At 40.1% G+C, this 13,114-nt stretch overlaps 1 long non-coding RNA gene across 2 annotated transcripts in view; it reads left to right on the top strand.

Moving 5' to 3' along the window:
• LOC105713580 (uncharacterized) overlaps positions 1 to 13,114 on the top strand; it is a 116,233-nt gene that overhangs the window by 1,825 nt on the left and 101,294 nt on the right. For both annotated transcript variants that reach the window (XR_001106587.3, XR_001106588.2), the window contains exon 2: positions 998 to 1,043. This is a non-coding gene — a long non-coding RNA (uncharacterized LOC105713580). The remainder of the gene's footprint in view (positions 1 to 997; positions 1,044 to 13,114) is intronic.

Genomic DNA, 13,114 nt, shown 5'->3' with positions numbered 1-13,114 from the left:
AATTATGAAGAATAACATTTTTTAAAAGGTGTTATTCCTGAAAGAAGATAGTGCAAAGGACGTATTGTGACAGGATATTACAAAATAGGTTAAAAAAAAAAAAGCCACGAATCCTGTGCCCTGTGTTGGTGTTTTGTCTTGGTCTTTTTTCAGGTTTCTCACTTGCCCTACCTAATCCTTCTTCCTGCCCCATTATTGTCCATACTAGAACTGAAGTACAATTTAAAATAATCCCATCATTGGGCATATCGAATAAAGTTTTGGGTTATCCTGTTAATTTTTAATTGAGCTAATTTTCACTTTTTACCGTGACTTTAATAAATTATCCAGTAATAGCCAAATTAACTTGCTTTTAACTTATTTTTATGATCCTTTATTCCCCCTCCGCACCCCCCCTCCACCGTATGTCAGTGACCCCTGGGAAAGGAAATGCTCTCTAGTTGCTCTCTAGTTTTTGGAATAGAGACTCTCTAAAGACACTAACCTAGGGCTTTCTACATGGTCTGCAGAACTTTGTGTTGGATTTTGAAGATCCAGTGTCTGTGCTTTTGTTACTGTTGTGAATTTACATAAAATATGTATCCAGCAGGGAGCTGTCATTCTTATACATTTCGAAAAGTAGTTTTATGCTCCTTCCTTTCTTTCCTCCTCGCTCCATGAAAAGCATGTAGAAGAAGGGGTATGTTGCCTGCAATTCTGATAAAAAATGTAGGAAGTCTACCCAAGATTGCTAATGTTAAAGTGAGTTTAAAACTGTACAAAGGGAGCATGGCAAAATTACAGTTAGCCCCAACTTTATTTTCATCCTGCACAGCAGAACACAGTACAACTCTGTCCCCTCAAAAATGGGAACAAAATAGTTACAAAGAGGCTTCCCAGGTTGGAAGCAAACAGATTTCACTGCTATTTCTGGGTTCCATCCACTGCAAGTACAGAAAATAAAAAAACCTAACAATTTTGAAAAGCTAATATTTATTGGGCTCTTTCTATTTGCCAGGCACTTCATACACAATGTCTCATCCAGTTGGAGAACCCTTCCAAATGTAAGTCAGATCCTACTTATTGTTTATTTTGACGCAAAAAATGGAAATGGCTGAGGGCATGGCCTAACATGTGAGCACAGAGGTGTATTGGACCGAATATGAGTAAAAGAGGAAGCACTTGGGCCTCACATACAGTTAACTCTGCCAGCCAGCCAGTACCCAGGGGCCATCAGCCTATAGTGGATTTGCAACGTGAATATCCAACAAGTATTTAATTCTGTAAACCTAACTTTGTCTTACACTTACTGTGTTCATGACTTTTCTGATGTCGCTTCCAGTTTTCAAAGATGGTCAGCTACAAGGAACCACTTGGCTTTGTTTTACTTACCCCAACAGATTTTGTTCCCACCGAGATGTGGACTGAATTTTCTTTCTTAATAATGTTTTATGTTTGTTAAAACTGCTGTCAACATTATTAACATTAAAAGTTTTAAACTGCTTTAAAAAGCTACTTTGCATATTTTGAACCACAAATAACTCTAGTCTGGAGGTGGCTTAGACCACAAAATACTATTTGTGGGTTTAAGCTCTGTATCTTTTAAATCCGTCATATGTACAGTGTAAACTTGAGTACCTAATAAAATAAATGTCACAATGTTTAAATAGCATTTCTCTTTAGGAGTTAAAATGCTTTGTCATCTGTGCAGGAATAAATTGTGTGCTGAATTCTTTTTAGCCCTGAGAATATGATTATTGAACAAAATTTCCAATGAGACAAGTCAGGCCTTTAAATGATAAATATCCTCAAATATAAACAGTAAGTCAAGTACTACAGCAAAAGCTTCAATTATTGTAAATGTGTTTCCTGTGGCAAGTTCACTACTGATAAGAGCTTTTTATCCAAAACTGTACTACGTGCCAAATACAACTTAATATTTATTACATGAATATGTTTTTGAAAACAAAAAGAATAGGCCAGGCACTGTGGCTCATTCCTGTAATCCCAGAACTTTGGGAGGTCAAGGTGGGGAGATCACCTGAGGTCAGGAATTTGAAAACAGCCTGACCAACATGGTGAAACCTCGTCTCTACTAAAAATACAAAAAATTAGCCAAGTGTGGTGGCAGGCACCTGTAATCCCACCTAATTGGGAGGCTGAGGCACAAGAATCACTTGAACCCAGGCAGCAGAGGTTGGCAGTGGGCCGAGATCCTGCTACTGCACTCTAGCCTGGGCGACAGAGCGAGAATTCATCTCAATTAAAAAGAAAAAAAAATAATAAAGTTCTAATGGCACTAACTTAACACTCTTGTAATGAATTTGATGCTCAAAAACATGGTACTTAAAAAGACCGTTTTATAATGTATATTCATCAAATTCCTTTTATAAACTCAGTATCCAATAAATGGTGACTGAGAATTGATAACTGCCTTATGCACTTAAAAACAACTTTTGTAGTTTATTATTTGCTTGCTTAGTGAAATTATTGCTTCTTTATTTCTGAAATTTTCATAGGATTCTCATGATGAATCTAAGAATCCAACTCCCATTTGTTTTGATAAGTGATTGGCAAAAGTGATTTCATTCTTCCTTTGTAAAGATGAAGTTCATGTTTCTATACCTATTATTTTCGGTAGCCACTGAATTTACAGGAAACAAAGTATAAAAATTTTTCTGTCATTTTGTTCTGCCTCCAATAATAGTGTTTTTAATACCATTAAATAAGGAGTTCTGAATCATCTTAAAGATGTTTTCTTAGGAACTACTGATATCAAATATCAAGCATTTTATGAGCTCTATCAAACACATGAAAAATATTCAAATAATTATAGTAGCCCTGGTTTGCAATGATGTAGAGCAATTAGCAATCTTAAACACTGCTCTTAGGGTGAAAAACTAGAATATTTATTATGTTTTAAACCCTTTATAAAATGTTTAAAACTATTACAGGTGACACATGATCCTCCTTCTTCCTTTTGTTCAGGAATTCAGGCCTCTGCACTGCCCCCTTCTGTCTTACCCCCAAGCACACATGAATCAGCCCAAGTCCAGAAGTGAGTTCAGATTAGATTAATTCTCGTAGCCCCTTCCCCTTTACCAGTGATTAAATCAGGAATGGGTCTATGATCCAGTTATGACCAGAAGTTCCATTCCAAGAGATGTTTGCTGGAAGCTTTAGGAAAATTATTTCTTACTAGCGTATATATTCAGTGTTCACCACAGTCTTATAATGTTTAAAAATAGGAAATACTAAAATGAGAAATACATTGATTTACTCAAACAAGAGTGTGAAGCTGTTAGAAACGAAGATGTGGTTCTTTGCTGATGTGGTAGAATGTCCCAATAGATTGTTCTGGGAAAAAAGCACGTTAAAAATAAGTGTTATAAATACAAAAAAAAAAAAAAAAAAAAACCCACAGTATTTTAAATAGCATTCTAAATGTACATTTTGTTATTTCTATAAATATATATCTCTTCTTATAGAATCAGAAGAGGTAAACAATCAAGTTTCAGGAAAGCGGGAACCACTACTACTTTGAGAACTTCAGATATGGATTGTGGAATTCGAGAAAACCATAAAAAGGCTCAGCCCTTTGTATCTACCACTTAATGAAAGTTGGTTACATTCTCTTTTATTGTTGGTATTCTCCACACATGACAGAGCAGTGGTGGCTGATGGTCCAATTTTGTCACCAAAAGGAACTGGAGAGAAGGCTTATATTCCCACCCTCCAGTTAGAAAAATGCCAGGAAATGACTTTCTTTGGCACACCTTGAATGATATACAATCTTTTTAACCAAATTACTGATGCCATGAGGAGTCAGGTACTGTTCATAATAGGCTCAGCTTGAGTCAGGTATATGCCTCTAAACCAACTGTGGGGACCAAGTAGGCAAGGTCACACACAATGACACCTCCCTTTCTAACTGCATTCTGGAAGAGTAAAGGCAGATGCAGAATCCAGGCAGGAAGGAGAGGCAGTTCTGTCCCAGAAGGAAGTTAAGTGTGCTGGGCAGATTAGAAAAAAAAAAACCCACATATACTTAAGTGAGAATCAGAGTCAGCTGGGAGAACATTTTAAAATTAAACAGTGAATCTTGCTTTCTTTTCCCACATGTGGTAAGTTGAGATGAGAATATGTATTTTTGAGAAAGCTTCTTAGGGGTTTATTGTCTATTCTAACCCCTAGAGAATCTCTTTCCTTTAATGTTACATAGAAAATAAACTAATGTGGAGTTTCCCAAGCTTTCAGTTGACTGGGTCCTTTTGTGTTAAATTGTCATGGTGTTAACATTTTTTGTTTTGCTCTCTAAACTTGATTTATCTGCAAATCTACAAACATTTGAATTATGTAAATAGATATCTGTACGGGAAAAACACTTTTTGCTCATATGATCTTGAGAAGGAACTTAGATTCTGGCGCCTTAAAACGTGGCACCTTTTTTAAAAGTCTTTGGGGCTTTTGAGTCACCATATAAATGAGGTCTCTCAAGTTAGTATGCCAGGGAGATCAGGCATGTCTGATTTTAAAATAAAACGCTGCAAAGAAAGCTTCTGGGAGGAATGAGAGCATGCCCAAAATCACTACTCTTTGAGTGAGTAGTGATTAGTCTTTGAGCAGAGTGGACAGAAATTTCGTCCCAAAGCCATCGTCTTTGCCCTGGTTCCGTTCTCTGTAAGCATGTCACACGAACCACACTTGTGCGCCATGCATCCCAGTTTAAAGCTTTCCTTGGGAAGTTTCCCTAGCTTTATTGCTTATGGAAAGAGCAGCTCTGGTTCCCAATTCGTTTAATACATCCTGTTTGAGAGCGTTTTATTACTGAATGTTACCCACGTTCTGATAACAAGGGACGCTGTGTCCTCCCCCGGTGAACTCACTCCGCGTTCCAGAAATATAGCGTGACTGCCCTCCCCGCCGGTTTTGTGAAAGTGGAAGCCGGGCACCGCCCTCCAGCACCTGCGCCTCCCGCCCGGCAACGGCCGCGGGGAGCACGAAGTGCGTGCGACCGCAGCCCGGCAGGTCACGCAACCCCAAGCCGATGCGCCGCCTGCGTGCCTGCAGCCCGCCGGCCCCGCCCCTGCCGATTGCTTCCGCCGCTTTCCTGCACGCTCGGGCTTCCTGGTGCGCCCGAAGCCTGCCTCGCGTGCCGACCTCGCCGCGTAATCCGGCGAGGAATCCCAGATTCCGCCCAGCCCCCGACGCCCTCCACCGTCGTTAGCCCGAGAAGGTGATGCCCTCATTTTAATGCCGAAAAGTGTCAGTCTCCGATATACAGCAAACACCTCAGGCTGCGAAACGTGGGAGAAGGGGACAGCGGGCGGGGAGTTGGCATGGCCCCTGGGCCCCTCTCGGCCTCCTTGGCGCCTGCTCTCTGCCCGCTCCGTCGGGCGACCCCGGCCTGGCTGCGAAAGCAGCAAGGTGGCCTTCCACACTGCCTGGATTTCGCAGGCAGGGGCTGGGGCGGCCCAGCCAGGGCTAGGAGACCTGGGAAGAGTTCCCCAGCGAGTGACCTTCGCGGAGCTGCCTCACCCCGCCTGCCTGGAGCCGGGAGCCCGGCGTGCACTGACGCCCGGGGCGCGCGAGGGGCGACTTTCGTTGCCGGGCGGCTGACCCCAGCGACCCGGCGCCGCCTCCAGAGGTGCGCCGGCGGGCAGTGAGGGGCAGGGCTCTCTGAGACTGAAAGGAGCGAGGGCTGGCGCTGTGTAGGTTAGATTCTTTGTTGACGTCTGGCAGCCGTCTTTGAAGAAAGAGAACGGGGCCATTATTGCAAGTAGGGTGGGCTTCATCGTGGGCCTCGAAGGATCAGGGGTGGGCGAGCCGGCTGTCAGAGCCCCTCTCACGCCACGCCGCGTGCAGGCGAGGGGAAGCGCGTGTCGTGACGACCGGCGATGAGATCAATTTGAATAACCACAGCGTCGGGGCTGAGAAATGCAGCCAGTCACGCAGCCCCTGCCTCAGCCGGGCGCCGGCTTTGCCCGGGTGGCCACAGCCGTCCGGTGCACCGCTCCAGCAGAGGGAGCTGGGGGTGGATCAGCCCCTTCCAGACGGTCGCCGGTGGGGGCATCAGAACTATTTCAAGAGGGTGGGGAGCCTGAAGAGAAAACCATACAAAATGCAACTTGCATGGTTAGGAGGCTAAATTCTATGAGCAAATCGGCTTTCGAGAAGCACACTGAAAATCACCTCTGTAAACGGTTGTCTCTTACACTTTGCCCAGTAGATAACTGTGTAAAAATCACTCTAACACGGAATTCAAAGGTCATTCAAATGTGCCTTCAGTTTGTTTATATTACTTCATCTAACAGGCAGTACACACGGCTTACATATGCGTGCATGAAATTTAATTTATGCTGTCAAGTCTGGAAGCATGGTTTGGCAAGAGGAATAATTGTGAATTCAGTAAGAGTCAGGGTACAAACAGATTACTTAAAAGGACAAATGAACTGAGAAAAAAAATTAGTCCATGAGGAAACTATTACATTCATCTTTTCATGGTCTTGAACATCTTGTACCAACTCAACATTAAGACCCAGCGGAAACTTCTAATTAGACACAGAAAACACAAGTATTAGCCGTGCGGTCAAGCATCAAAAAGCCTCATGTTAGAGACAGACACACTAATAACATCTATAACGTAAGAGCATAGATCTTTTAAAATTCTGTGTTGCAGTCATTTCCTTAGTATACATTTGGCTCACTGATAGGTATGTTACTATAAAACAAATAAGATTAATCACCAGGTACAGAAAAAGCTTTGCTGTGAATTTAAAATTTTTATCCAATTTTTTTTTTCTTGAGACAAGGTCTCGTTTGGTTGCTCAGGCTGGAGTGCTGTGGTGGCAGCCTTTATTTCCCAGGCTCAAGTGATCCTGTCACCTCAGCCTTTGCAGTAGCTGGGACCACAGGTGCGCCACCATGCTGGGCTAATTTTTCTTTCTTTTTTTTTTTTTTTGTAGAGGTAAGGTCTCCGTATGTTGCCTGGGCTGGTCTTGAACTCCTGGGCTCAAGCAGTCCTCCTACTTGGGATTCCCAAAGTGATGGGGTTACAGGCATGAACCATCGTGCCCAGACCAGAATTTTTCTTTTTAAACAGATCATAATGTTCATGTGTGTAATGTGAGTTTAGTGGGAAATGCGCTGATCCTTAGTGCCCAGAAAACTGCATCAAATTAATATTATGAATGATGAAAGGAATGAATTAATGTGTAGGCAGTACTCTAATGGTTAGAGCTGTGAACTAAAGTGTCATGACTGAGTAGTGCCAGCCCTGCCACTGACTCATGTGTGATCCTGGTATGTTAGAAATAATGTTTACATCATACCTACCTTGCCGGAAGTATGGAGGGAGCTATTCCTTACTACAGGTGCTTCAGGATCCTTGGAGGAGGGTGATACGTTCAACTATTATAGAATAATACACCACTGTTATGACAACCTACATGTAAAATTACAGAAGTATAATTTAAATACAGTACTGGCACCATTTTTTTCATTTGTATATAGTCTGTCAAGTACTAAAATACAGTATAGGAGGCTGCATCTTTTTAAAATATTTGGCTTATAGAATCTTCATCATCATTGGACCAATATTTCATGATGTGCAATGGAAGTTTTAAATAATCAATGCTACTATACTGAACTAATAATATTCATATATCATTAATAATGATATAGTTATTAGTAAGATGTATGATACTATAATAATATTAATATACCATTATATAGTTAAATACTATTACAGTAGTATTTGTGGTGATGGTATTGTCTGAGAGTGGAGACCTCTGGTGTATGAAGTGCCTAGGAGAAAACTAACTTTTGGTGACTTTTCTTAACTTGATGCACGGAATCTTGAAGATAAGGGACATTTTTGGTGTAATTTTCTATTGCTAAGTGAATGAAAGTCCAGAGATTTAATCATAGTCCCACTGTGTATCAGACATTTGTCTAGGTGTTGGAGATAGAGCAGAGAACAGACCAAATTGATTACTTAATGTTTAAATGTTTTTGGTCTCTATTTAAATGCAGATTACTTTAGAAATAGTAATGCACTGTGCACATCTTTGTGTAAACCCTTTCCTGTTCTAAGCTCTTGGTAGAGGGTCCTTCAGAGGGATCAGAAAAGTAATGACAGAGGGGCTTTCTGGAAAGAGAATTGAAGGCAGAACAGTGGTAGGTAGTTTTAACTGGAATCAAAAGGCAGATACCAGTCCTTCATCAAGCTTTCCTATTTAGAAAATGACTATACAAAAGCATATAATACTTTACTTTCCATCATTCTCCTCATTAAAGTTGGCCTCATGTTTTTTTTTTTTTTTTTTTTTTGAGACGGAGTTTCGCTCTTGTTACCCAGGCTAGAGTGCAATGGCGCGATCATTGGCTCACCGCAACCTCCGCCTCCTGGGTTCAGGCTATTCTTCTGCCTCAGCCTCCTGAGCAGCTGGGATTACAGGCACGCGCCACCATGCCCAGCTAATTTTTTTCTGTATTTTGAGTAGAGACGGGGTTTCACCATGTTGACCAGGATGGTCTCAATCTCTTGACCTCGTGATCCACCCGCCTCCACTTCCCAAAGTGCTGGGATTACAGGCGTGAACTACCGCACCCGGCTCCTCATGTTTCTTAATTATCTCTGCCATCATATTAAGTCTATAAGTGTCATTTTTATCAGGTCATAGGCACTTGTGCATTTTGCTGACTGCATGGTGGTGCCTGGTGGAGGAGGTAGGTAGGCATTAAACTCCAGACCTAGCTTCATGTGCCAACACAGATGTTTTGCATCCTCGTAAATTAGGGGTATCTTGAATAAAAGTACGATGGGGCCACAGTAGCTCTCTTTGTTCTTTAGAGTTCTCAGGCATCTAAGTCCTATCTGCCCTTTGGCATGTATTTTCCTGTTGTATTTAATAACATTGCTCTGCTATGAGTTGCAAGATAGGGAACGCTCGGGGATGAGGAGAAGCCAAGGCTGAAGGAGAAGGGAACCACCCCATCAGCTTCCAAGATGTCTAATTAATAACTAGATAAATGAAGACTACCTAAGGCATGACGATGCTGTATGAAATGTTTTGCAGCAAAAAAGAAAGCAAAGCAGTGATAGACAGCAACCTGCCTTTTCAATTTTAACAGACAGGAAGAACTGTCAGCTCACAACAAATTGCCTCAGTCTTGCATTGCAACTGTAGAACATGATACAGTCAGACAACGTGGCTCAACCTTTTGGCCGAGCTCATTTGTAGGATTTGATATCAGATGATTTGATATAAGATATATGTCCTGCTGAACCCTGGGGATGGCCTTGAGATTAAAGTGTTTTCCCTTCCCTGTTGCTAACTTCTCTGTGATCTGTTGACATTACATCATGTGGCAAACAATGAGTGGTAGAGACTGGAGACTGCCGTGTCAGGGTGTAGTGACCTGATTAGTCCAAACTCCTGCAGGGGAGACGTGCAAATAGATGAGCCCCAACAGGACCTGAAGAACCATGTGGTTTTGAAATTCTGGGTGGATGGGCCACACCCTGTGTACACCTTAAATCTCCTGGCACTTTGAAGGTACAATTATTGCTCAACAACTCCAGGTTAATTAGATCTTTATATGATGTGATTATCATAAATGTAACATTAAATGTAATTTTTAAAAATGTACAAATGTGTGCATAATATAAATGTATAAAACAAACTTGCAATTAATGTCTTATAAGGGCATAAAATGATCGAGATGGATTAACACCTTAAAAAATGCAATCTATTCCTAGCAATAGTTAAGCAGTTCGTTTTGTAGCTTAACATATAGACCTAAAGAAAATGAAACACATGAAATTTCATTTTCGTATGAATTCTGCATTATGCAGCTTGTCATTTCACTTAAGACTCCTATGGGATTTTTAAATTATTGAATGATTATCATTTACAAAAGGCTTTTGAGAGTGTTACTTTTACTTTTATGTGGTTTCAAGGTGGGGAGACAGATTAAAGATGTTAAGTAAAATATTCCATAAATGCTATATCTACCAAAAATAAGAGAATTAACCGATTTGTGGAACCTTACTCATAGAAGACACTTGGTAAACATAATTTATTGCTCTAAACTAATTAATATAATTCCCCACCTTGAAACAATAAATGTAACATGCAATATATTGTTCCCTGTTTGAGGACAGGTACTGCTGCTTGTTGATGTTTGCATTGCTCTTACTACCCAATAAGTGATGATGGTTGAATGAATCAATTAATCAATGAGTATGAGAGAAAATCCATAAGAACCAACCTCCCATTCTAATCCCTAGGCCCTCCCTGTTTCTCTTACTGAATGCCTTTCCAGATTATTGATGCTTTGCATGAGCAGTAAGGAAAAAGGAAGCAATCCAGATGGGAGCGTAGCTGTGGTCAGATGTCTCTGAAATGAACAAAGTATTTGCAGATGTTTCAACAAGTGGAGGGGTTGGGCTGAGTCTAGGCCACAGGAAACAACTTATACACCTTGGGGCTACTACAATAAAGGTATCATCACTCACCAGCCCAGAATTCTGTTGGAAACTTGAAAAGGCACTCAGGGTTGGAATGCTACATGAATCCAGACTTGCCTCAGGAATGCCACAAGTGATCAGAACTAAGTATAGAAATTAATGTGATTTGTAAAAATAGCAATAAGGATCATGGTTATCTGGGAATCAAATCCTTTAATCACTTTAGACAGAACTAATGAAACTAGAAGAAACCATCACTGATTGTGAGAGTCTCCTTCTAAATTAGTTGGCCTTTGGCTTTTAGAGAGCAAAGTTCAAATTCCAGTTCCTGTCTGACAGGAAAATAAGTCAGACACAAAGTAGATAGTCTTTTAGACTCCAAACTGAAACAGCAGGGCATAAAGGAGGTCTGAATCTTGAAGAACCTTTGCTTTCAGAGTTGCTGAGTTCAGTATTGCTAATGCAGTATTTTTCATTGTTGGTAAATATGTTCAGATATAAATAAAAATGTTATATTTCCTAATGAAAAAATTCTAAATTCTACTCTTCTGTGCATGCCCTGTTCTGCAGCATGAGCATGTTAACTTTCCAGCTGCGTAGTGGATAATGGGGCCCATGTTTTCAGGTCTCAATTGCTTAATATGATAATAAGACACAGAAGCATCTTAAAAAGTGATGTGGACTAGACTAGCTTTGTGCTCTGGTTATATTACCATTTGAGTCCCTTTTCTCATCTCTGATATGGTAACAATTGGAGAATGAATTTGGTTTTTGGCTCAATGGACAAGAAAAGGATTATTTTCTAAAATAATTGTCTGAATGTTTGGCAACATTGTATATAAATTTTCCCTAAAAACCCTAAACTTTTAAAATGAAAAGACCATAGAGCAGCATACCTGTGGACACTTTACTTATAGAGACTAGCTTTTTATATCCCCAAAATGAAAGTTTTCTTTTTAAGTTATAAGAAATGAAAGAAAATGCTAACACTGTCACTAATATTGATCAGCATATTTGGGGGATAGCAAAAAAAATAGTTAACCCTAACATTATTGGAGAATTATACATATGTTGCTATTCTACTTGAATTGCCTTTTCTGAATATTGGAATTCAGTATACAAAAATTAAATGTCAATGTTGGCAGCAAATCCTTTTGTCCTTTTTTTTTTTTTAATTATACTTTAAGTTCTGGGCTACCTGTACAGAATGTGCAGGTTTGTTACATAGGTATATATGTGCAATGGTGGTTGGCTGCATCCCTGTCATCTACATTAGATATTTCTCCTAATGCTATCTCTCCCCTAGCCCTCCAACCCCCCAACAGGCCCTGGTGTGTGATATTTTGCTCCCTGTGTCCATGTGTTCTCATTGTTCAATTCCCACTTATAAGTGAGAACATGTTCCTTTTGTCTTTTTTTAAAAAAACAAAAAATTGCAGAGGTGTATCAGACTCACTGAGTCTCTCTATTATAAAATCATTTCATTACAGCAAGGAAGGAATTTAGATGTCATCAAGATCAAGTTCCGCATTTTATAGATGAAGAAAAAATTCAGAAAAGGTAATTGATTTATTTTTTTAAATACTATTATTATTATTGCCAGTACTATGCAAGACACTAGTATTGGTCTAAGGATTCTCTTGCTTTGAATCACCACACAGTTAATGGAGGAGCTGGAACCAGAAATGAGTCTCTTGATTTCAAACTAAGACTTCCATTAATCAAGTCCTGACTCTGTACCAGACCCTAAGTGTTTCACCTATATTAAGTCACATAACCTTCACTAATTTAGAGTAGGGTGGAACATGTCTTCTCACTCCCAATGTCTTCTGTGTGTAGGGAGCTCTATTACCATAATAATCTTGGCTTCTCTCTCTTGCCTCATTTACTGTACCCAAGGGGGGAGAGTGACTTATCTGAGTTAGAAAAGAGTAACAGAGCATGAGTAATCCAGCCCCTTCCCTTCTGTCTTTTTTTTTTTTTTTTAGGTGGTGGGGAACTGAGCTGTCTGAAGGGAATGTTTGTTCAGTTTTGCTCTTCCAGGCACATGTGTCCATGTGTTTTCCAGGCCCTAAGTAGAACAGGAGCAGAAGGAGTCCTCTTCAGATTTTGTGATTGGGTAGACAAGTTTCCTACTAGGGTTTAAATTTAGGAAGCCCACTTTCCCACAGATACCAGTTCTCTCAATAAAGTCTCGATGTGTATGTCTGCAAGAGAGAAGCATGTCATAAAAATTAAGCAACTAGATACTATCAGATTTGAACCACCAAAAACCAGTCATGTTTCATCTGGTATGTATGTGTGTCCCTACATTCCGAACTCATCTGTCGTGACACCCAATAAATTGTATCTTAAAATGATATTAATATAACCTTCTAAATTGTTTTGGTGCAGTTTCCATAATTTCTAACACTGTGAAGGTCAGCTGTCAGGATTTTTGGGAGATCAAGTAGTAAAGTAAAAAGAACATGAGATTTATAGAATCAAACCTAGATTTGACTCTACTCTGAATACATCTCTATAATTTTGAACCTCTGTTTTTTCCTCTAAATAACAACATGGATTGCCTCACTGAACGCACATGGTTGTTTAAGGCCCAAAGAAAATAATAGATATGTAAGTGCTTTATAAACTGTAAAGAACTTTAAAAATGTTAAATGT

This window comes from Aotus nancymaae, unplaced genomic scaffold (genome assembly GCF_030222135.1).
Source record: "Aotus nancymaae isolate 86718 unplaced genomic scaffold, 86718_ANA_hifiasm-v0.15.2.pri h1tg000019l, whole genome shotgun sequence".
NCBI classification, from domain to species: domain Eukaryota; kingdom Metazoa; phylum Chordata; class Mammalia; order Primates; family Aotidae; genus Aotus; species Aotus nancymaae.
The sequence above is the reverse complement of the archived record's forward strand: the minus strand, read 5'-3'. Positions and strand labels throughout refer to the sequence as shown.